The 21,742-nt window shown below is 43.0% G+C and overlaps 1 protein-coding gene across 39 annotated transcripts in view; it reads right to left on the bottom strand.

Moving 5' to 3' along the window:
• PAK1 (p21 (RAC1) activated kinase 1) overlaps positions 1–21,742 on the bottom strand; it is a 76,191-nt gene that overhangs the window by 43,564 nt on the left and 10,885 nt on the right. For 23 of the 39 annotated variants that reach the window (XM_072925989.1, XM_072925892.1, XM_072925340.1 and 20 more), the window contains exon 2: positions 5,674–5,749. The exons of 15 other annotated variants lie outside the window; for them this stretch is intronic. The gene's annotated coding sequence lies outside the window, so the exon portion shown is untranslated. Of the gene's footprint in view, positions 1–5,673; positions 5,750–16,132; positions 16,150–21,742 lie in introns of those variants that run through there. One more of the 39 variants, XM_072926040.1, reaches the window with a different exon arrangement.

A 21,742-nucleotide genomic window follows, 5' to 3' on the forward strand; every position in this document is an offset into this window, starting at 1 on the left:
TGATCCCTGAGCACACTCAGGAGCAATGCATGGGGATGCACTTCCCAAACCAATTTTTCCCCTTTCACTTTATGCCATTTACACTTGTGTCAAGGGAAGTGCTGCCTTCCTCTCTACTAACAATTCATACCCATATTGTGGCAGCACCTGCACTAACCCCATCTTTCCTGTTCTTATGCTCATTGCAGAGGGATTCAATGAAGTAAAATACATTTGCTGTGGGAAAGGAGATCCTCCAAATCAAGCCACAACAGAGTTTAAGTGAACCATCTCCTTTGCAAGTTTGAGGTTGCTTCTTCCACTCTTTCCAGTTGTTTCTTTTAGCCCATGTTTTCACAGAATCATAGAAAAAACTTGGGTTGGAAGGGCCCTTAAAAATCAACTAAATCCAGCCCCTCTGCCATATGCTGCAATTCCTTCCAGCAGATCAGGTTGCTTAGGACCACATCCAACTTTTTGTTCCATTCCTGGTTATTCTTGTACTGCTGGCATTTGCAGGTGCTGATTCACAGCCTCCCAACATACATGTTTGGCTGCTTTTATTTCTAAGAGAAATCTCTTCAGGCTGGAAATAACTCTTTGTTTTCCTGGGAACACGCTTCAATGTACATCTAGTTTTATCTGAGGAGCCTAAATATTCTGCATTTGCTTAAGTTTTGTCAGTCTTTGCTCCACTATTAAAATATTATAAAACAGACATCGAAACTTGTGGCCTTCTACTTTGTAAGGTCCCTTTTAGCTTTAAAAATAGAAGTTTGATTTGAGCCTAATACATATTTTTTAAACTTACAGCATGGTTTGACTTTACATCCCACACAGGTGAAACTTCCCCAAAGGGTTTCAGTTTGTAAAGATAATTAAAAATCTGAAAAAATATAATGCTTTATTTCTGATAAAATTTAACCAGGATATCTTAAATAGAAGGAGTCAAATCCCAAATCATGACTTTTTAAAATAGGCTCAGAAAAAGTAGTCTTAAGCAAATAAGCATGTAATTCTGTCATTTTAGTATCTTGTGCTGTCACCAGACAGCTTCCATCTTAGATCTGAGATGATGTATTGTCTCCAGCCCCTGGTACTCTGGCTCCAAACCTTTTCTTCCCCATAGAGCATCTGGACTCTGGGTATTTCCTTGAAGATTCATTAACTGCTTCTTCCTTAAAGGCTGAGATTATTGGCATTTTTCTCAGACTACATTTCTTACTATTTAAAAGACCTGTCAGGACAGAGAAATAAATACATACCAAAAAATAACAATTAATCAGTCTCTCTGTCAAGACATCGCAGGTAAAGGGAAGACCTAAGTTTTGGTTAATGCCTTTAAAGATGACTTTCTATTTTTCATGCCTGTAAATCATCTACATAGCATTCCACACCCTCTTTTAATGCCAGTATCCCAAGGGAGAAGGTGGATTAGAAAATTGGTATCTTTAATTTAGGAGGCAATTAGACCAACAACAAAAACTAGAGCCGCATGCATGCTCAAAACAATCTTGTTAGAATTCTACTTTAATTAGAAATCAGTAAAACAATCCTGTTGTGCCAAGAATTGGTTTAGGCATGGTTCCAATCCAGCACATCTTTTTCTTTAGTATTTTAGTTCTATACAGAGAAAGTGATTGAAGTAACACTCTAGACTACCAGAATGGTCCTTTCTGTACAGCAAATTCCTCTTCCAGTTAGAGAGCTTGGGAAGATACAGAAATAAATGTTCCAATGTCAGTCAGCCACTTGGTAAGACACTTAATACAAGAAACCTGCCAAAATAAAAGCAGCCAACATCTCAGGCCACTGTGATCAGCAGGTAGAAGAAGGGGATTCCCCACTTCTGCTCCACTCTGGTGAGACCCCCACCGGGAGTGCTGCATCCAGCCCTGGAGACCTCAGCGTCAGAGGCACGTGGACCTGCTGGAGCAAAACTACAAGAGACCAGAAAGATGCTCAGAGGGCCAGAGCACCTCTGCTAGGCAGACAGGCTAAGAGAGCTGGGATTGTTCAGCCTGGAGAAGGAAAGGCTCCACAGAGATTTTAGAGCACCTTCCAGTACCTAAAGGGGCTGCAATAGAGCTGGAGAGGGACTTTGGACCAGAGCATGGAGTTACAGGACAAGGGGGAATGGCCATAAGACAGAGGGTTGGTTTAGATCCGATACTAGGAAGGAATTCTTTCCTGTGAGGGTGGTGAGGCACAGAAACAGCCTGCCCAAGAAGCTATGGATATCAGATCCTTGGAAGTCTTCAAGGCCAGGTTGGATGGGGCTTTGAGCAACCTGGTATGGTGGAGGGCAGTCCCCATGGCAAGGGGTTGAAACTGGATGATCATTAGGTCCCTTCCAACACAAACCATATTAGGAGTCTATGAAATCCAGTTTCCCCAGTCTTTATCCCACTACCTGCAAACCTCACCTCAAAGGGCACCTAATTCCTTCTATTTCCCCCTTTTGCCTCCTTTGTCAAAAAATAACATACACATCTGCTATAGCTCCACAATTTACATTGTCCTGTTTTTAAAAATCAGAGAAAATAAATATTTCCAATAGCATCTTTCATTTCTGAATTTGCCCTACCATGGTCTGTGGGGCCCTGCTGCACAACAATTTTATCCACAGCAAAGACCAGCAGCACAGCTGCCAGAGCCAGACACCCACCTGCATCTCTGAACTGGGGAAGGGGGCAGAAGGAGCAGGGCAGAGGTCTGTCCTACAGAAGAGAGCATGGATGTATAAACACATATATCCACATGCATACATGCACATTTATGTGTGCATGTGTGTATATAACTTGCACCACCCAAGTTAACGCAGTTGTTTTGTTTACTCCCAGACAGTGAGTATGCATCATGTGATATGACCATTTATAAAACATAGCTATCCTCAAGTGACAAAGCACTAAAAAGAAAAACAGTTGTGGAACATTATAAAGTACCACAGACTGCTCTAAATTAATATAATTTGGTATTGTGCATTGTCCAGTTATTTCTGTAAGCATTCATATACCAGATCTTGTTTCTATTAACTGGAATCTATATTAAATTATAAATAAATAAACTTATTCCCCAGAGGCATGTAAACAAGGTTGTTGCCCAGATCCATGTTGCCCTAATGCACATCAACCACTATACCCACAATACTGAAATATACTTGGGAATTAAATGAGAAAAGAAAAATGAAGACACTTCTGGAGGCCATTTCCTCTTCCAAGACACATGTGGGAGGGAGGGCCTAGCAACTTAGCAAAGGTTAACTTCACCAATTCCCTCCAGGCTTGTGCTGAAGAAAGAAGAGATTCGAGGTCTTGCAATTCCAGATATATAAATCCTCCATTGCAGACATTTTATTCTACCAGATCAACACACACAAGACAGTGGTGGGCCTCCAGACATCATCTTCACCACTCCTTATCCTGCAGAGCCTTCCAGTCTGCCAAACTCAACCTTTTAATGTCTCTGTCTTCTTGGGAAGTAGAGAAGAGGTTATCCATAAGACAAAAGTAATAAAGTTCCTGAACTTCCTGGACTATTGTCACATTATTTGTTTTTAGCATTTGAGTGTAGAAGTCCAGGAACTGATGGAAAGAACCAGGTTTTGCTCATCTTGGTGTTTTGTACTAAGACTAAACTTCATCGCAAAGCCCTTTTGCCTCTCCAAGTATCATTGGGAAATAAGGTAGGATGGTTTCAGGGTGGTAAATGCGTACATGATGATGCAGAACTGGCCAGGCTTTCCTTATTACAGGCTCTCCACAGCCTTAAACTTTGAGAAAGTCTGCCTGAAGAGACAAAAGTGTACTTCTTGCTGCCAGGACTGGGGGATAGACCCAGACTAGTCTCCATGAATGTGAAACAGAGGTGGGCAAATGATTCTTACACTCCAAAACAAAATCATTACAAACTAGCAAGGTTTTAGACCTGAGAAATTCTTACAGGACACAATCAGGAAGCCAGAGCAATTTGGCTTTGCATGCCTGCAGGATTAAGCACGGCCATCCAATGCCATACCACGGTCCTGCAGGATCAGGATGACCACCGGGCTGCAGCCTGGCAGTCACTAGAGCCAGAGCCCATCCCACCTACACCCACAAACCCAGCGTGGAATATTGCGTCATGAGTCCACAGGACCAGATGGCAAGAGCACCTCTGAAGGAGGAATCAGGCAGCCATGAGAGTTGCAAGCTGACAGAAGAGGTGACATTTACTCTGAACCTTTCCTGTATCATTAGTGCTTGTGCTAATTACACCAACCAACAGCAGCAGCAGTCACTCTGATGGGAGGGCTGAACACAAGTGACACAGCTGTCAAATCCATTCAAAGAACTACAGCCTTAAAAGTTTGTCCTTTTGGGAGCCGAACAGAATCCATACAGCAAGATGCAGAGGGTGGCAGCTTTTTTAGGGCAGAAAGTTTCAGAGAGCAAGTACAGCTGACGCAGAAATTAAAAAACTAAGTGTGTTTGCCAGTTTCTCAGGGGGATTTAAACAGCAGGTGAGTGGGGCTGGTCTGTGGGACATGACCCTTTTTTATTTCAGCTATTTAGATGCAAATTGTTCCCCCTCCCTCCCCCTCTCAACACCATCTGTTAACCCAGAGGTTTAGACTGTGCCTAGGATGTAGGTTTTGGGGGAGGGGGATATAGATAAAGCACTGAGAGAATTTTGGTTGCTGCCTCTATTTCCTCCCAAGCACAGTTTTGGAGGGAAAAAGAAAAATGGCTTTGCTATACTATAAAATAACAGTAGGATTTTCCCCTCATTCTACTGCACTTTTTTTACTGACCCCATGGATTTCCTGCCCTAGAAAGCATTCCTTGTCCAGCTTTTGGCCAACAAGCCACATTATAGAGTGACATTTATAGCAGGTTGCTATGGTGTTAGCAAAGCACAAGAGCTGGTATTGCATGAAGTATCAGAGATTCGAGGAATTAAACTCCTAAATAATAATAATGAAGTCCTTTACTACAATGCACAGCATTTAATGTTCTGTTAGTGTTACTGAGGCTGCCTCATCTCTCTCTGACTTTCCCAAGTGAACAGCAATGTACTTTCTAGAACTGTTGAGAGATTTGATTCATTAAACACTTCACCCAGGGCTCTGAATTCTTTATAAAGGGAAGATTATGGGTGACAGCAGAGAGTTCACTTTCAGGAAGTTTGAAGATGCTGCAGCATTGGAAGTGGTGGCTAACAGACCAGGTAGGCATGGTGCCACTCAGAGGGATGTGGACAGGCTGCAGAAATGGGCCAACACCAACCTTTGCATCCAACAAAGGAAAATGCAAAGCCCTGCAGCTCAGGAGCACAGACTGGGAGCCAACAGGCAGAAAGGAAGTAGATAAAGCAGAGAAAGGCCTGAGATTCCTGGAGGACATCAAGTTGACCATGAGCCTCCAAATCACGTTTGTAGCAAAGTTCAACAGCATGTGGGCTGCATTAGGAAAAACAACTTCCAGTAGGTCAAAGGAAAGGATCCTTCCCCTCTGCTCAGGGCTGGTGAGACAAATCTGGAAGGACAAGTCCTTCCTGCCCAGTACAACAGAGACATGGACATACTGCTGAGAGTCTAGCAAAGATCCACAAAGATAATTAAGGGACTGGAGTATCTGGCATATAAGGAGAGCTGGAACTCTTCAGCCTGGAGAAGAAAAAGTTCAGAGTGGTCTTATCCATGTGCATAAATACCTGATGGAGGTGTAAAGATGAAACCAGGCTCCTCTTGGTGGTATCCAGCAACAGGACAAGAGTCAGTGGGCACAAACTGAAATACAGGAAATTCCATTTAAATATAAGAACAAACCCCACAACAAAACCACACTTTTTTTCTGGGTGGGGATGAGGGGAGATGGACACAAAACCACAGAACTCAGAAAACCACAGGTTGCTTAGGAAGATAATGGGAATTTCAATCCCTGGGCACGCTCAAAACCCCACTGGACATGCCACTGAGCTGTTTCAGCTGCCACCACATTAGGTGGGGAGTTGGACTAGACTATCCACACAGAGGTTCCTGCCAACCTGCAATGACAAGCCACACAAACTGACAGGGAGGCTTTAAAGGAGAGAGACACATACCATCATTCAAACTACTTGTCTGAAGCACTTTTTTACTCCTCAGTATCCAACGCCCCAGTTTAGTGATGAAGATAAATTAAAAATGGTTGTGACAACCCTGAGCAAAAAATCAGCAGAATAGTTGGGACCAGTACCATAACACCCTCATTATGAATTTTAGTGTGTGGAGTACAGTTCCATTACTAGGCAGATGCCAGCTCTTGTCCCAGTTCTCACAGACCTCATTTGTGATCTTGGAGGCACAAGGGGTGAAAGCCAAAGAACAACTTATTCTGCTCAGTCCTCCTCCTATCAGTCAATCACCTCTTTAAAGGAAAGGCAATTCAGGTAGTTAGAGAGCACACAGCATGAGATGAATCCCTTCCAGGTGCTTCTGCAACTTCAGTTAGCACAAGAAACATATTCTCAGGAAGAGAGGAAAAAAAAAAAAAAAAAGGAAAAGAAAAAGAGAGCTGTGTACACAATCCTGATGGAGAACTCAGAGGTAAAGGGGAACATGGAAGGATTTGAAAATCCTTCTTCCCCCTGGAATCCCAGTGATGGGACAGATGAGCCCTCCTGAGCTTGAAATATGAATAGGCAGTGACCACCTAAGGGGAAATGGGCAAGAAAAACAATACAGAGTGTGCTTCACTTTAATGATGATGCTCCACTGAGGTGCAGGAAAGAAGCTCTTCAGCTGGGCAAACTTTCTGCCAGCCAAGGTTTGCACAGCAACATTTTCTGAAGGGATTTGGGCCTTTTTCCTTTCTTACTGTTGAGATATTGTTTGATTTTTCTTAAGTGTTGCCAACACAAACACAACATCTTCCCTCTTTCTTGCATAGAGACAAAGCCAGAACAACTTATGATCTCAATCAGTTGGTGATAGTCAGGAACTTCAGGTACCTACTTTCAGACTCTTAACTTCTAAACTACATGTAATTCAATTTTGCTTGAAAGCCATATACTGATAAAAGTTGCAGGCATTTCATAGAAACATTCTCCTAAAAAAATAACAATCAATTATCTGAGCAAATAGAATTTCAATAAATTTGTGCTGGCATTTTGAAAGAATTTAAAGTTTTCAATTTAAAATACATGGGGTTATATATTTTCCATTTATGAAAAGTAGAGTTTTCAGAACGTCAGTGTTTGCCCTACAGAATCAGTGTCTTCTCCATGCACTGCTCTAAATCACCAGCTAATTTCTGTTTCCACATCTTTGGCATTTCATCAGCACTACTGAGAATCTAAAGAACAGTAACTGGAAATGTTTTTGGTTAACCAACTTCTTGTTCACAAATCTCAGCACATGTACAAACTCCAAGGGCTACAATCCTGCAGTTTGATATCTAGTAGAAGACAGAGGCATCAAGTCTCAGTTTCCATGATTTTTAAAGGACAGAAAGGTCATTTGTAATAGCTGAGGGGTACTCGGCCTTAATGCCAGCAAGCCACCCACTGAATACAGTGGGAGTTTAGCCCAAATTAGGATTTCAGGATTTATCCCTGTAACACTTCCCACACAGTACTACCTGACAACTTCTGAAAACTGGCAAAATGTGAGGGACATGCCAACACCATCCCAGATGAGGTTTCCAAGAGTGTGTTTTGTAACAATTGAATTCAACCAACACCAGTCTGCATATGCACATATTCTCACAACTCCAGGGGAGTTTAGCATGCTGATTTTAAAAGCACAGTGGCTAAAAACACCTCTCTGATAACTATTCAATGCCAAACAAACCACACTTTAAAACAACCCCAACCGCAAAGCAGTTGCATCCAGGGTATCATTTAACTTGTGCAATAATACCCCCATCTTCAGATGCTTTTCTAGAACTCTTTTTCAGCACCCAAATCTCTATCTTTTCCCACCCAATACCTCCAGAACTGCCCTAAAATAGCTACTGTCATCCCCAACACGACCTGGGACAAGGTGGATGGGTTTACAGCCAGGAGGCACCGAGGGCTGAGAGGCCAGTTTCTGCCCACACGGTGCCTTTGAACCCAAATCTAATGGTACTGATGCTCAGGAAACCAGTTTACCACTGGCTAATGAACATTTCCATCCCTGACCCACTCTTAACTAAGCAAATTTTGACCAGCTAAGTATGTACCAGAGCTGAGTGCTTCTCCTGAGGGAAACATGTCTATGAGCCCTCTTCAACCCAATCTGGGCTTGATCCTGCAGAGAGCTGAGGAACTTGGATATTCCAGGGCCAAAGGCTTTGTACAGTACCACTGGGCCTGGGTGCTGCCCAAACTGAAACCCCTGGTTCTACAGACAACAGCATAGGATCTGTAGCATTTAATTCTTAAAAAGATCTTTTATTTGGATCCCTGGAGGCAGCAGGGCTTTGCACAAGACAGGGTCAACACCTATGGTGCAAGCCAGGTCATATCTTTGTAAATAACCAATGCAGCAACTGGGATACAATAGGTAAGAGGAACAGCCTCTTTAGCTATCACAGCATCTCCCTGACACCAACCAAGAGAAATAACCCAAACAAATGATAGAAAAAAGGTTTAAAAGACAATCAAGGACAGTGGGGCTTTCAGAGACTGAAACATGACTCATTTTGGAGCAAGAGCACAGCTAAGTAGACACATTGCTGAAGAAACATGACAGGTACCACTCTAAAAGCAGCAATTAGCTAGCAAATGACAGGTTATTTGGTATGCTTGCATTTTTCCCTGAAACTAGTCATTTTTAAGAGGATCCAAATGCAGGAGAAGGAAAGGAGCCTGATTCAAAGAATTTAAAAAACACCAAATCAAATAGCAAAAAAAAAATCCTATGGTGCTCAGACTTACATTCTCTAGACAGGAAATCTTTGGAGCAGCAAAAGCCTCTCTCCCCTTCACTTCACAAACCCTTGATATCATAATCACATTTTTAAAATATTGCCTTCTTGAATGATGCAGATTAAAAGGCGTAAGTAATTCTCTGAAATACTATTGAAAACCACACAGCAGCACGAAACAGCATTTATCACATGCAAGGCCATTAAACTATTACTTACAGTGCAATAAATTGTATCCACACAGATAGCACTGTCACTGCTGAGCACAAAACTGAGGAAATTCCTCATCCCTGACCCCTGGGGTTTGAGTGAGAGAAATTGAACTGCTCCTGCTTGGAGCAGAGTTTTGTCCTGCAGAAACACTGCAGTATCTCAGCTAACACAGCAATTGTCCTGTAATTATCATGCACACTTTATAGTCAGTGAAACAGAAGAAAACTTTCACTTCAGAAGTAGTTTTTAAGGCAAAAATAGAGGAAAGCTTTTCAAATGATAACTGGGAAAGGACAAGAAGAGAAGCTTATGCTTTTTTATGAGTCAGTAAAGCAATGCTGAAACAACTGAGGCAGGGGATGGTCACAGGAGACCAGGGTTCATTTGCCACACCAGAAGTGGGTTTATTTTCACAGAGTTAATGCACTTGTCAACTACTAAGTCACAGCCCCAAACAAGGCAGCTGGACAAGACAGAGCAAGACACCCAGCTGGCTCCACAGTCTAGACAAAAACTTGCTTCTCTGAAGCTTTTCTATTTTCCCTTCCTCTTCCAGAGTTAAAACTGGAATGGCATCAGTTCCTTTCCCAAATGGAAAGCCCTCTGAGAGCAAAGCAGATTTTGAAGCTTTCTAGCAACTACACAGATCAGGCCGCCAGAGCTTGCTGCTTACATGTCTGTGTTCAGAGCATCCGCAGGGTAGTCTTGGGCTCAGAGCAGAGCTACAGTTGGATGCTCTCCAGAGGTATTTTGGGAGAACAGAATCAAATTGCCACACAAATGTAATTGCCAAGTTTCCATCTACTGTTTCAGCAATTTGCTTGACACGTTTAATTCCAGATGAGAGAGTGGTAGAGTAATATGTTGTTTTTATTAATATGTCCAAATTCCTTAACACAGCATTCATATCTTTGGTATGGTGCAGAACTCTTTCAAGCTCTGCTTTTGATAACAGAAAGCATTACAAATTCTTCATGCTGCCTGGAAAAATATTTGGATAGACTGAGTTTAGGGCAGTCATTGAGAAAGGTGCAAAGCAATATTCTTAAACTACCTATTTAAACTACCTATCAAAATCTACAAATCTGGAGCAGAGAATTTTAGTCCTCCGCTTTCTTTTCTGCAGTCCATTCAGAAGGCCAAGCTTTCAGACATCTGTAGAACATCTGGTCACTTCTTTACCTGCTGCTTTTAAATTCCCACACAGAGCTAACTCACCTGGGAAAAGATTTCCCTGCCTTCGACCCCACAGAATTTAAGAGAGTTCAAATTCTGACCCCTTTTGAAAAGCCTAAGATCAGCGTGTTTCTATGCTCCTATCACCAACTCATTGTCCATTCAGCTCCTGCCCATTGCATCTCTCCATTTCCAAGCTTACAGACATCTCACAGAATCCCAGAGAATACACTGAGATCATCTGAATGCATCAATATGCATTTGAATCATTTGTTAAACCACAACGCATCCACTGTCAGAAGATCCATAAAGAGCGGAGAGACAGTGTGTATGATGACTTCCTCTTCACAATTTCTTTTTAAAAATATTTCAGTCCCAATTCCCACAGAACCAGAATGTTACCTGAAAAGGACTGTTTGCCTTCAGAGCTACATGAGAATTCAGGTTTTCGAGCAAAGCTGAGCTATCAAAAAACCAAGTTGCTTATACACCTAGTTTCCATTATAGAGAAATACAACATTGTTTGTTACACTCTCCACATGTAAACTGTTTCTCTTCAACATTTCAGAGCAAAGAAGTCATTAAAGTTTTAATCTAAAAAGTGAGAAGAGATTACAGACCTCTAAAAAATTACAAAAGACATGTCATTCTGTAACACTGTTCACAAGAATTGAGTTCTACCTTTATAAGCCTGTCATTTGGTTTATTAGTTTTTTAAAATGTGAAAGGACTGAATCCTAACACCAACTTTCAAGCCTAAGAGCATTTTGGTCTGAAGATGATTGACCATAGCAAAAAAATCAAGCTAAAGAGGGCAGGAAGTGGCTTCAGACCTTTTTAGCAGGTATACTATTTCAAACACCAGTTTGATATTAGGTTGAACATCCAACTGCACAGGAAGCACCAACTCTAAGCCAAAGATAGGGCAAGTCCCAACTTACAGTTGTATAGAAGCAACAAAAAATCCATTCTTTCACTCCAGCTATCTGAAATTCTCTCCTTTCTTGAATTCTTAGAAAAGGGCATTCTTCCTGCTCTATTCCACTTCACATGGGATTCCATTAAAGTAGAAATTCCACCTTTCACATTACTTTTTGACACAATCTTCACACCGGAAGATAGATTTTAAAGAGAGCTTGAGCTTGTAGAAACTGCACCTTCCTACTCCACAAGTTAGACAAAGTGTTCCAAAAGCATACTCTGTGTAGTAACAGTAATTAAGATTTTACCAGTTTCCTTAGAGCTCTGCAGAGCCTATTAAAAACCATTTAAGTTCTCAAGTCACAAACACCACTGGCCCCATCAGCCTCGCAGACTCAAGAGTGGTTTTACGAGTGGGTCACACTTCTGCAGGCAATCTCCAAGTCCTGAGCAAGAACAATGCTGGCCAGAGCTGTGACAATGCAAAAGTGGCAGGTAGCACTTGAGCACAAACTGGTCAATAGTTACTGCTTAGAGATCCCAGGAGAGCTCCACTAGACATGTTGGAGGAAATATTTTTGCAGAAATCCTCTCACAGGCACAAAGGTGGAGAAAGAAATGGTATAAAGCTCTCAAGCACTACTTTGCTTACTCTTGTACTAATTAAAGAAACCCAGAGCAGCACAGACTTCAGCATAAGCATGAGCTACTCATGAACACTGTGGTCTTTCAGTACCCAAATACTGTCTACAAGAAACCTGGAGGGGAACAGTTTACAAGGACATGCAGTGATAAGACAAGACGAAAAGACTTCAAACTGGCAGAAGGTTTAGATTTTATATTAGGAAGAAATTATCTGCTGTGAGAGGCACTGGCACAGGTTGCCCAGAGAGACTGTGGGTACCCCATCCCTAGGAGTGTTCAAGGCCAGCTTGGATGGGGCTTTGAGCAATCTAGTCTACTAAAAGGTTTCCCTGACCATGGCAGGGGGCTGGAATGAGATGATCTTTGAGGTCCCTTCCCACTCAAACCATTCTATGATGGATACCCTGGCTCCAGGCAGCTTGACCTGGTTAAGCCATGACATTGCCCGTGCTCCAAATACACCTCAAATGGCAGTGAAGACTGAGCTACAAAGACAAGCACAAAGCCAGGTGACACAGATTTCAACGTGATAACACAATGTCAACAGACATTCAAGTACAGCCCCAGCTTCCTCTAAAAATGAAAGGCTTCAGTGAGAATATTCAAGCAATTAAACTTACACAAAGCCTTGAGTCACTTGCTGGGTCAAGATCCAGCTGATTCCAAGAATCTGTATGCCGGCTGCTTACCCAGAAATTAACCTACTGCCTCAGAAAGTGTTGCTTAATTTAGAAGAGTGATTACTTACAGCACCTGCTGCTAGCCTCACAGCCCCATACGCCAGCTTCTCCAAAATTAATGCTAAGTCTTCTAAAATTATTTACATAAGTCATTAAGGAAAGAACTAAAAAAACTGTGCTAAATGTAAAACATAACAATCAGCTGGGTTATCAGCAGCAATTGAAACTGTAATTTCCAAAGTAAATAGTGTGAGTTAAGGCAGTTTGAGCTGAAGTTGCACAGCCAGTCCTTGTGGCAGACTCCCTTCCTCAGGCAGGAATAAGCAGCAAACACTGCACAGGGGACACACGAAACTGAGCATGTACATGACACCCCACCTCAGAAGTGGCCCCACACAGCACGAGAACCTTTGCAAAAGAGGTGTCCTGGCTTTTAAGCCACATTATCTGAAGGTTTTAAATCTAAAGCCTAGCCCACAATAGCCCTGTCATACGAGCAAAGAGCCTCTAGCAGCAGCTGAGGACTGAGGTCAGCAGGCAATGGAGGGAGGGAAAGAGAGAAGAAAGGAGGACCAAAGAGCAGCTTGATTCCCAAGCCTCAGCCCTTCTCTAGGAGTTTCTGTTCACATCTACAGATAGAGACTCTAAATAAGAACACAGGCCCTAACAGGATGTATCTAGGAATGCCACTGCAAGGCCAGCCTCAGTAATTTTTTAAATCAACCATGGCAACTGGCAGAAGCACTCATAGACTGGAGGAAAGCAAATGTCAATCCTGATGTGCCAGAAGACCCAGGGAACCACAGGTGTGCCTACACAAACCTCATCAAGTTCAACAAGGAGAAACACAGTTTTGCACTCAGGGAGGAACAACCACAGGCACCTGCTGTGGTGCTGGGGTTCATCCACATGGAAGACACTCTGGCAGAAAAGGACCTGGTGGTCCTGGTGGCCACCAAGTTGAGCGTGAGCCAACAATGAGTCCTTGCAGCCAAGAAGGCAAATGGCACCCTGGGCTGTGTTAGGCCAAATACTGCCAGCAGGTTCAAGGCAGATGATCCTTCTCTCCTCAGCACTGGTGAAGGCACACCTGGAGTGCTGGGTCCAGTGCTGGGCTTTTCTGTATGAGAGGCACACAGACCAGAGAGAATCCAGCAAAGGGCTGCAAAGATGCTGAGGGGAGCATCTCTTCAATGATGAAGGGTTGACAGAGCTGGGAGTGCTCAGCCGAGAGAAGCGTAGGCTCAGGGGAATCTCATCAAGGTCTATAAATACCTGCAGGGAGGATGCAAAGCAGACGGAACCAGGCTCTTGTCAGTGATGCCCAGTGCCAGGGCCAGAGGCCATGGGGCCATGGGCACTAACTGAAACACAGAGGGCCCCTCTGAACATCAGGAAACACTTTTTCACTGTGAAGGTGACCAAGACTGGCACAGGCTGGCCAGAGAGGTGGTGGAGTCTCCATCTTTGGAGATATTCAAGTGCTGTCTGGGCACAGTCCTGGGTAACTGGCTGTGGATGGCCTTGCTTGATTACAGCAGCTTGGGCCAGATGACTTCTGGAGTTCCCTTCCCTCAGCCAGTCTGTGATTCTGTGATGACATGTCCCTAAAGGTGTACAGGCATCAAGAAGAGCCATTCCAAAACACAATGCAAACTTTTACCTCAATTTTAACTACTGAATGCATATTTTTATTCTGCTTGGAAAAAAAAAAAAAAAAAAAGACATTTCAGTAATGGTAGCTGAGATGTTGTGCGCTTCCTTCCAGAAGGGGCTCAGAATTAAAGATGTAACCCTTTACCACACAGCTCTGTCTCAGAGAACAGTCAGCCCACTCGCTTGTGTACACACAAATTGGAAGCAATTCACATTTGGCGGCTTATTTCTTTTCCTAATTAAGACAGAGGTTATTTGCAAAAATCCAGCTGGGATCTTAAAACCCACTTCATGCACTCAGAAGGACTTTCTCAGCAGCTTGATAACTCCCAACAGTCTATGCCTGCTTCCTCCCCTGACCCATATATATCAAACTCGAAAAGCCACAAGCGGCCTATACAGAAAAGTTTGCCTTTTAGGAGATGAAACAAAGAACGTAACACTCTTGTCTGAGTGCAACAAAAACAGTTTGAACAAGATTTCAAAAGGTTGCAGTCATTACAGCCTCCAGAACTAGAGGCACCCAGTTACAATTCAAGCTACAGAGCTCATCTCTTTCAAGCCCAAAAGCTTGGCTAAGTTTGCAGGTCTTTTGGGGACACTAAGTAAAACACCGGAGTGCCTCAGCTCCAGACACCAGCTGCCTCAGAAGCCAAGGCAAGCAAAGTAAAACTCAAAGTACTGAGGCTTAGGAGAGCTGTGTGGGCAAAATATGACTTCACCCATTGCTTTGCAGCAGGCCCAGAAATCATCACACTTCATATTATTCCTTAGGATGTTCTTATTTCCTTGCTTATGGCTTATGTGTTGAAGCATCTTCTAATCTGTACATCTTTCCAAAAGAACCCACTATCTGCTGTTTCACAATGTACAATGAATTAATGAAGATCTGATATAAATAAATAGCCTGAAATTATTCTGGAAGAGAAAATGCACAAGAGTTTCTCCAGAAAAGCATACAACTCCTCCTTCCCCCACCTCCTTGGCCAGCTCTGCCTATACAAGGGCTTCATAAAATTTCAGGACCTTTTTCTAAATTTTAAGCATTGCACAGAAAACCATTCATGCATAAAGCACTACTCAGTGATAAAATGTTACTAATGTGGGTGAAAGAACAACTTCTGCCAGGTAACACAGAACACCTGAAAATTCTGGAGCAAGGCACGGAGCAGGGATCTGCTGCTGGAACAGGCTGCCAGGCAGAAGCTGCTGCAGCTGGTACCACACTCAGAATGGAAACAGCTCAGAGAGCAGGAGGAGCTGGCAGCACTCTGCCATCCTTACCCATCTTCTGTGCAACTTTCCCAATCAGAGATATTGGCACAGCTCACTCTCTTTTGCCTTTCCACCTGAATGAGCCTCACAGATTTGTTCCTGGTTTAAACTACTCAGTGATTACAACACTTCGCCCTACTCCCTATAGGGCACAAGTTGCATAAAGCAGAGATTTGCATCACTGCTCCTGGCACAGGTTACAGTGTTCTTGTTCCGACCACCTCTGCCAGGAATGGAATTTTCATGTCACAGAATCACGGAGTCATTAAGGTTAGGAAAAAACCTTTAAAATCACCAAGTCCAACTATCAACCCAGCACCACCACCACATTCACCATTAAACCATGTCCTCAAGTGCCATATTCACACAATTTCTGAACACTTCCAGGGATGGTGACTCCACCACTTCCTTAAGCAGTCTGTTCCAATGATTTATAACATTGTCATAAAAAAAAAAAAAAAAAAAAAAAGAGTAATATCTAAACTGAACCTCCCCTAGCATACCTTGAGGCCATTTCCTCATGTTCTATTATTATAAAGGAAATGGTCAGGCCTCTTTCTCTGGAAAAACATTTCACTATCAGACATTTCTCTACAGCTTCTGTACTCTGAGGTGCTTAAAGCCTTCAGACTGACATTGACCTTGTTCCCCACTTACCTCAGGCTGAATCTGTTGACCTCCACTCAAAGCACATGCTCCAACCTATGAACTCACCCCAAAGCAAAGCACATCCAAGCTGTGACACGACCATCACATTCCTTTCTCTCTAAAGTGCACTCATTTATGTTGCTCTGCTGAGCAGCTGAAGGAAATCTATTCCCACAGGCTTATCTTTGCCTCATCTCCTTGCTCATCTGTTTCCTTCCTCCCCAGGAGATTGGTGGCAGATGCCCACCTGGGGCTGCAAAGCCCCAGCATCACCAGCTAATTCCCAGCAGTTTTAACTTCGAAATACTTTTCAGATCAAAGGCATGAACTGCAACTTCTGTGAAACATTAGGAGCTGAGCATCAAAACCCTCCTTTGATTCATGTAAGATTCTGGTACGAGAAGCCACATTTCTAGACAATCTCAAGAGCCAGCTCTTGGGGCAGAAGCAGAAATAGAACAAAACCAACATTGTCCTCATGCAGTGGCATCATGCCAAATCTCTCCAGGCTTTTGGCATCAGAAAAAGTTGCCAGCTACCTCCAGATTCAGCAGGAATCATGCTGAAGGTCTCAGCTGTGCAGTCAGTCACCAGTTTAGCTTCTTCAAACACACCGAGGTTCTGATAACAGGAGAGCAAAACCATCTCCAGTCTGAGAGAATTTCTGAAAGGGATGCTTGCTTCAGTCACCACAAACAAGCAGCAGGTGCTAACAGCATGCCAGGTTTGACTCACAAACTTTATTAGCCTCTTTAAAGTGTTTGTGGTTTGTTTATCATATTTCTCTTTGTGCACAGTGAAAGAGATCATCTTTTATTTGTATGCCCCACTTCCAGTACAGTTCCAGCAACAGCTGAATTTTAACACCTTTATTACTTTTTTTCTTTCTTAACAGAAAAATAAATAAATAAACAAAAGGCCATGCACACACCCTGGATTTTCCCTCCTTAATGGTACACAACCATTTTACCCATCTACTCCCTGTCCCTTTCAGGTTTTACAACTCAGAACAAATTTTAGCCAACAGCATTTGTTTGTGACTTCCAGCACCATTTGTTTTATTTCTCAAAGATGCTGAGAACCATCTTGATCCAATCCCATTAGTATTGCTAGTAAATTAGCAACTCAGCTGGCTGGTGGGGATCACATTTTTATCCTAACAGGCACCCCTATTCCAAGGAGATGGGTAAACCAAGTGTTGCAATACAGTACCCTGGCAACAGGAAACGTGGCAGAAGTCATCTGAGCCAGCAACAGGACATGGCTGAAAGGGCTTGGAAGCAGATTCACATCCCATTTGACCACTCCTACTACAGGGACAACAATCTCAGGCAGAGCTGCAACAGCCACCCCAGTATCTGCCCAGAACCAAAAATTAGTGGCCCAAAATAAAGCTGTGAGGAGGCAGTGCCTCTGCATTGGTTCAATTCCTCTGGCTGTCAACCAGCTTGGAGCAAGTCCCACAGGTACAGAAAACCTGAGAGATTGGAATCAGGCCTCCCACTGGTGAGGCAACCTGATTTCACTGGCCTTTTCATCAATCCCTCAGGGCTGTTTTCAGTCTCTCATGAGAATCTGGGATATAGTTATGTAAAACAGATTCCTCACCCTTAATTAAAATAAAGTTCACATGCACACCCTGCTGAAGGCAGTATTAAAAAAAAATTACTTCTATGAGGAATAAGTCACTTAAAAAAACAAAATCTCATTGTGCACACAAGGAAGCGTCAAACACTTGCCAGCCACCTGGATAATTGCTTCCTATGAAAAACTGCACAGGAGAGCCCTGGGGAAATGAAGGGTCATGCAGAGATTCTTGCAAAGGCAAGAGTCTTGCACAGTGCAAGTGGGATTTGCCCTGCACAGGTGAGCGCCTGAAAGCCTGTCACCAAATTCTACCTATTCTGAGGCTACAGTCACCAATTCTCCCGTACACTAGTATGGTCTTCCACCTATTTTAAAATCAAAGCCCATCGTGTTTAATCAAAAGTTCCCAGTTTGTAAAAGCATGAGAGCTGATGGTTCATAACAGCTTGACCTGCTGACTTTGTGATTTAAAACTGTGTTCCTTCCTTTCTTCCCATATGGAACAGTCTCAACTATTTTAGCTTCTTCTTGGAAGGTGGCCCATTTCATTGCCCTTTCTGCAATGCCACTGTGCTCTGCAAGAGATGTGGAGACCAGAATTGCACATCGCCCACAAGATATGGGTGCACTGAGCATTTATACCAAAGCCAAATGGTGTCATTCATCACTTTCCCAGTGAGGATGGTGGCCTTTGTGGTTGCTGCTGCAGTGATGTTTCCCTCTCCATCATAAGATGTGAAATTGTCCCAATTTTTTTACTTCCTATTATCCATGCGGCTTTCAAACCATAAAAAGCCCTTCCTCCAAACTTACAGGAACTTAAATTGTTGACAGAAGTTTTCTGAAAATCCAAACATCTTATATCCACTTTAACCCTTCTTTATTGACACCCCACAGAACTTCATGGGATTGGGAAGCAGGATTTTAATTTTCAGAAGCCAAACGGACTTTCCCATTAACAGTTAACATTTCTTTACATATTCAGAGATCCTTTCCATTCCTAGCAGCATGACTCTTTGTTGTGTTGTTCCCAGGATCCCCTCTGGAGCCCTTTTTATAGTTGGGAATCACACTGGCAGCTCCCCAGTCCTCTGGCACAGCGGCTGTCTGTAGTGATAAACAGCTTGGCCAGCAGTTCTGCAGTTTCACATTCAAGCTCCTCAGGATTCTTGAATGCCATCCAGCTCTGGTGACTTATTAACATTTCTCTATTTGGTCTCATTTTTCCTTTAGTAATTATCTCAAATTAGTTTATCGATCTATTGGCTACAAAAAGTGCACTTGACACGGGAACATCCCCAACACCTCCAGCAGTTAAGACTCAATATTGTTTGCTAATGCTTTATCATCTTCAAGTAGCTTTTTTACACCTTTGACATCAAGCACTCCCCAGGATATCCAAATCTTATTGGATTATATCCTCACACATAAAATATTTATGTCCTAGTGGATATAATAAGTGATGTCCTAACATCTCAGAAGAGCAGTCCCACGATAGACTGTTTTACCTACCTGTTGTCCCCCTCCTACCAACCTGTGCCCTGGAGCAGCTGTCACCCTGCTTTTCCCTCCTGGTGAAAGTTTCAGATACCACAAGAGATCAGTGAGATTAAACTGTGTCACCATGGCAGCCAGCTGTAAGGCAGGTGGAGATCCAAGCACTAACAATCCAAGTTTGGGACAGGAGTTTCCTAAAGCTCCTCCTGTCTGGGAAGGCCAGCATAAATGGGAAGCAGCTCTTGTGTGGTGTGATGTGCTGACATTTATAGATGCCAACCCATCTGAGGTGCAAACAACTGCAGATTTTAGTGGTTTGCCCTGACTGAAGTACTAAAGCAGGTACCTTCCTTGCTGCCACACAAAGTGTTTCTGTTCCTCAGCAGCACATCCCTGTAACGCTCACAAGGTTCTATGAAAATTCTCCTTTTGAATGGTGCTGTGTGTGAGGCTACCTGGCTGCACAAGCACTTGCAGGGTAGAGGCTCCATTTCTTTCTTCCACACCCTCCATTCCTTGGCATTTATACCCTGCAGAAGCCCATAGCAGTCCTGCCCTCCTACTCATTTTATAAAAACTACACAAGTATATAGCTTTTATCTTCCTCTTGCGTCAATCCCTCCAATCCCAAAGTCACTTCTGTTGCTTTCCTTCAACTTCCTTCTGTTTATCTACTAGAAAGTAACAAAAATCAAAGCCACCATTACATCACAATAAAAAAATCCCCCCACCCTTCGCACTGATTAGCAATATCAGACCCAATTTTCAGAAAGATATTTAAGAGTTTTTTAAAATACTTTACCAGCTTAGGTGCCAAATCCCAACAGTTTCCGAGGGAATCAAGCGCCCACGCGCTTTCTGGATTCCCACTAGATGCCTACCCACATCTTTTAGTGCGTAACCACATGAAACACTACTTTTGTTCTCAAGGTTAGGCTCTCAAGTGCTGCTAAGACAGCCCCTGAATGTTCCCACTGAAACCCACAGGCTACTGAGAGAGTTATGCCTCCTGGATAGGGAGAGGAAAAAGAAAAAAAAAAAGGAAAATAAAAAGAAAGGGGGGGGGGGGGAAGACAAGAAAAAGGAAAAAAAAGAAAGAAAAAACCCTCCACAACTTTTGGCTTTTGCTCTTTCATGCCGGGCAGATCTTACCAAATACCTGCTGCACAGTTCCTGCCAGATGAAAGCTTTGTTTTCATCTTGGCTATGAATTCTAAGGCACAGATGTTGCTGAAGTCTTTCTGTATATATTGCAGGGTATTCAGAGATAAAATCACTTTATGCTATATTAGAAATATGTTTTCCTACTACTCCTGTGCCTGCTGCTTCCCTGTTTGCCCTTTACACCTACATGACAGAACTAAGCACATTATTTCTCCAGTACCATTGTGGTTTGTGCTCACTGTGAGCCTTCACTGGCAGTGTTTAGGTAGAAAGTGACAAAGAATCACAGCACCTCCACCAAAAAGCCATCAAACATTTGTACAACTCCTACACTTTGGCTATGAAGTGGAGGACTGCAAGGTCTAAGTGGAACAGCAAAACAGTAGGATTATTTAATTTTTTAGATTGGCTGTAGTATTAGCAACTTAATTCTGTCTCAGAGTAAAAATATAGTTCCAGCTGAACACCAGAATAAGTTTGGGCCCAGCTTATAATCATTCTCTCAATTCTGAAAAACTTCTCAAGAATACATATAATACTTACATGACACAAGACATTATCCAGATAGGCAATGGGAAAATCCCAAAAGTGCTCTGCTACACTAACAAATGAGCCCACTAGGCAAAGCACAGAAGCCCCTACAGCATGACAGGGATTACAAAAATTATTCCTCTATATGGAATCAAAGCAGGATTCAGAGCCACAGAACAATGGGATGGGGAGAAATACATGACCCAGTTGTGATTTGTTGTCAGGGTCTTTCTCACAAAGACACTTATTAAAGACAGAGAACCAGCTAAAGAGTCCAAATCAAAAGGCTGAAGAAAGTTGGGGCTGTTCAGTGTGGAGAAGAGAAGGCTCTAGGGACACCTTAAAAGCCCCTTCCAGTACCTAAAGGGGGCTACAAGAAGGTTGGAGAGGGACTTTTGACAAGGGCATGGAGTGACAGGGCAAAGTGAGGGGTGGGCTTAAGCTGAAGGAGGGTAAGTTTAGGTTTGGTATTAGGAAGAAATTCTTTACTATAAAAGTGGTGAGGCATTGGCACAGGTTGCCCAGAGAAGCTGTGGATGCCCCATAGCTGGAAGTGTTCAAGACCAGGCTGGATGGAGTTTTGAGTAACCAGCTCTAGTAGAAAGTTCCTTGCCCATGGCAGGGGGGTTGAAACTAGATCACCTTTAAGGTCATTCCAAGCCAAGCAATTCTATGATTCTATAAAATCCATCCTGCACTAAGGACTTTCAGTTCTGCAGCATAAGCAGGTCCTGCAGGAGCTGACTAGGCAGGTGCTAGAGGTTCAGAGAGCTTGGGGACAGAGGGATATAGGAACAAAATAAGCAAAATAAAAAGCTGTATGCAGCAAGTATCACAAGGACAGAGTAAAAAGGCACTTACTTGAGTGTCAGTTCTGAGGAGCCACTAGATCTCACC

Source organism: Taeniopygia guttata, chromosome 1 (assembly GCF_048771995.1).
Source record: "Taeniopygia guttata chromosome 1, bTaeGut7.mat, whole genome shotgun sequence".
Taxonomy (NCBI): Eukaryota; Metazoa; Chordata; class Aves; order Passeriformes; family Estrildidae; genus Taeniopygia; species Taeniopygia guttata.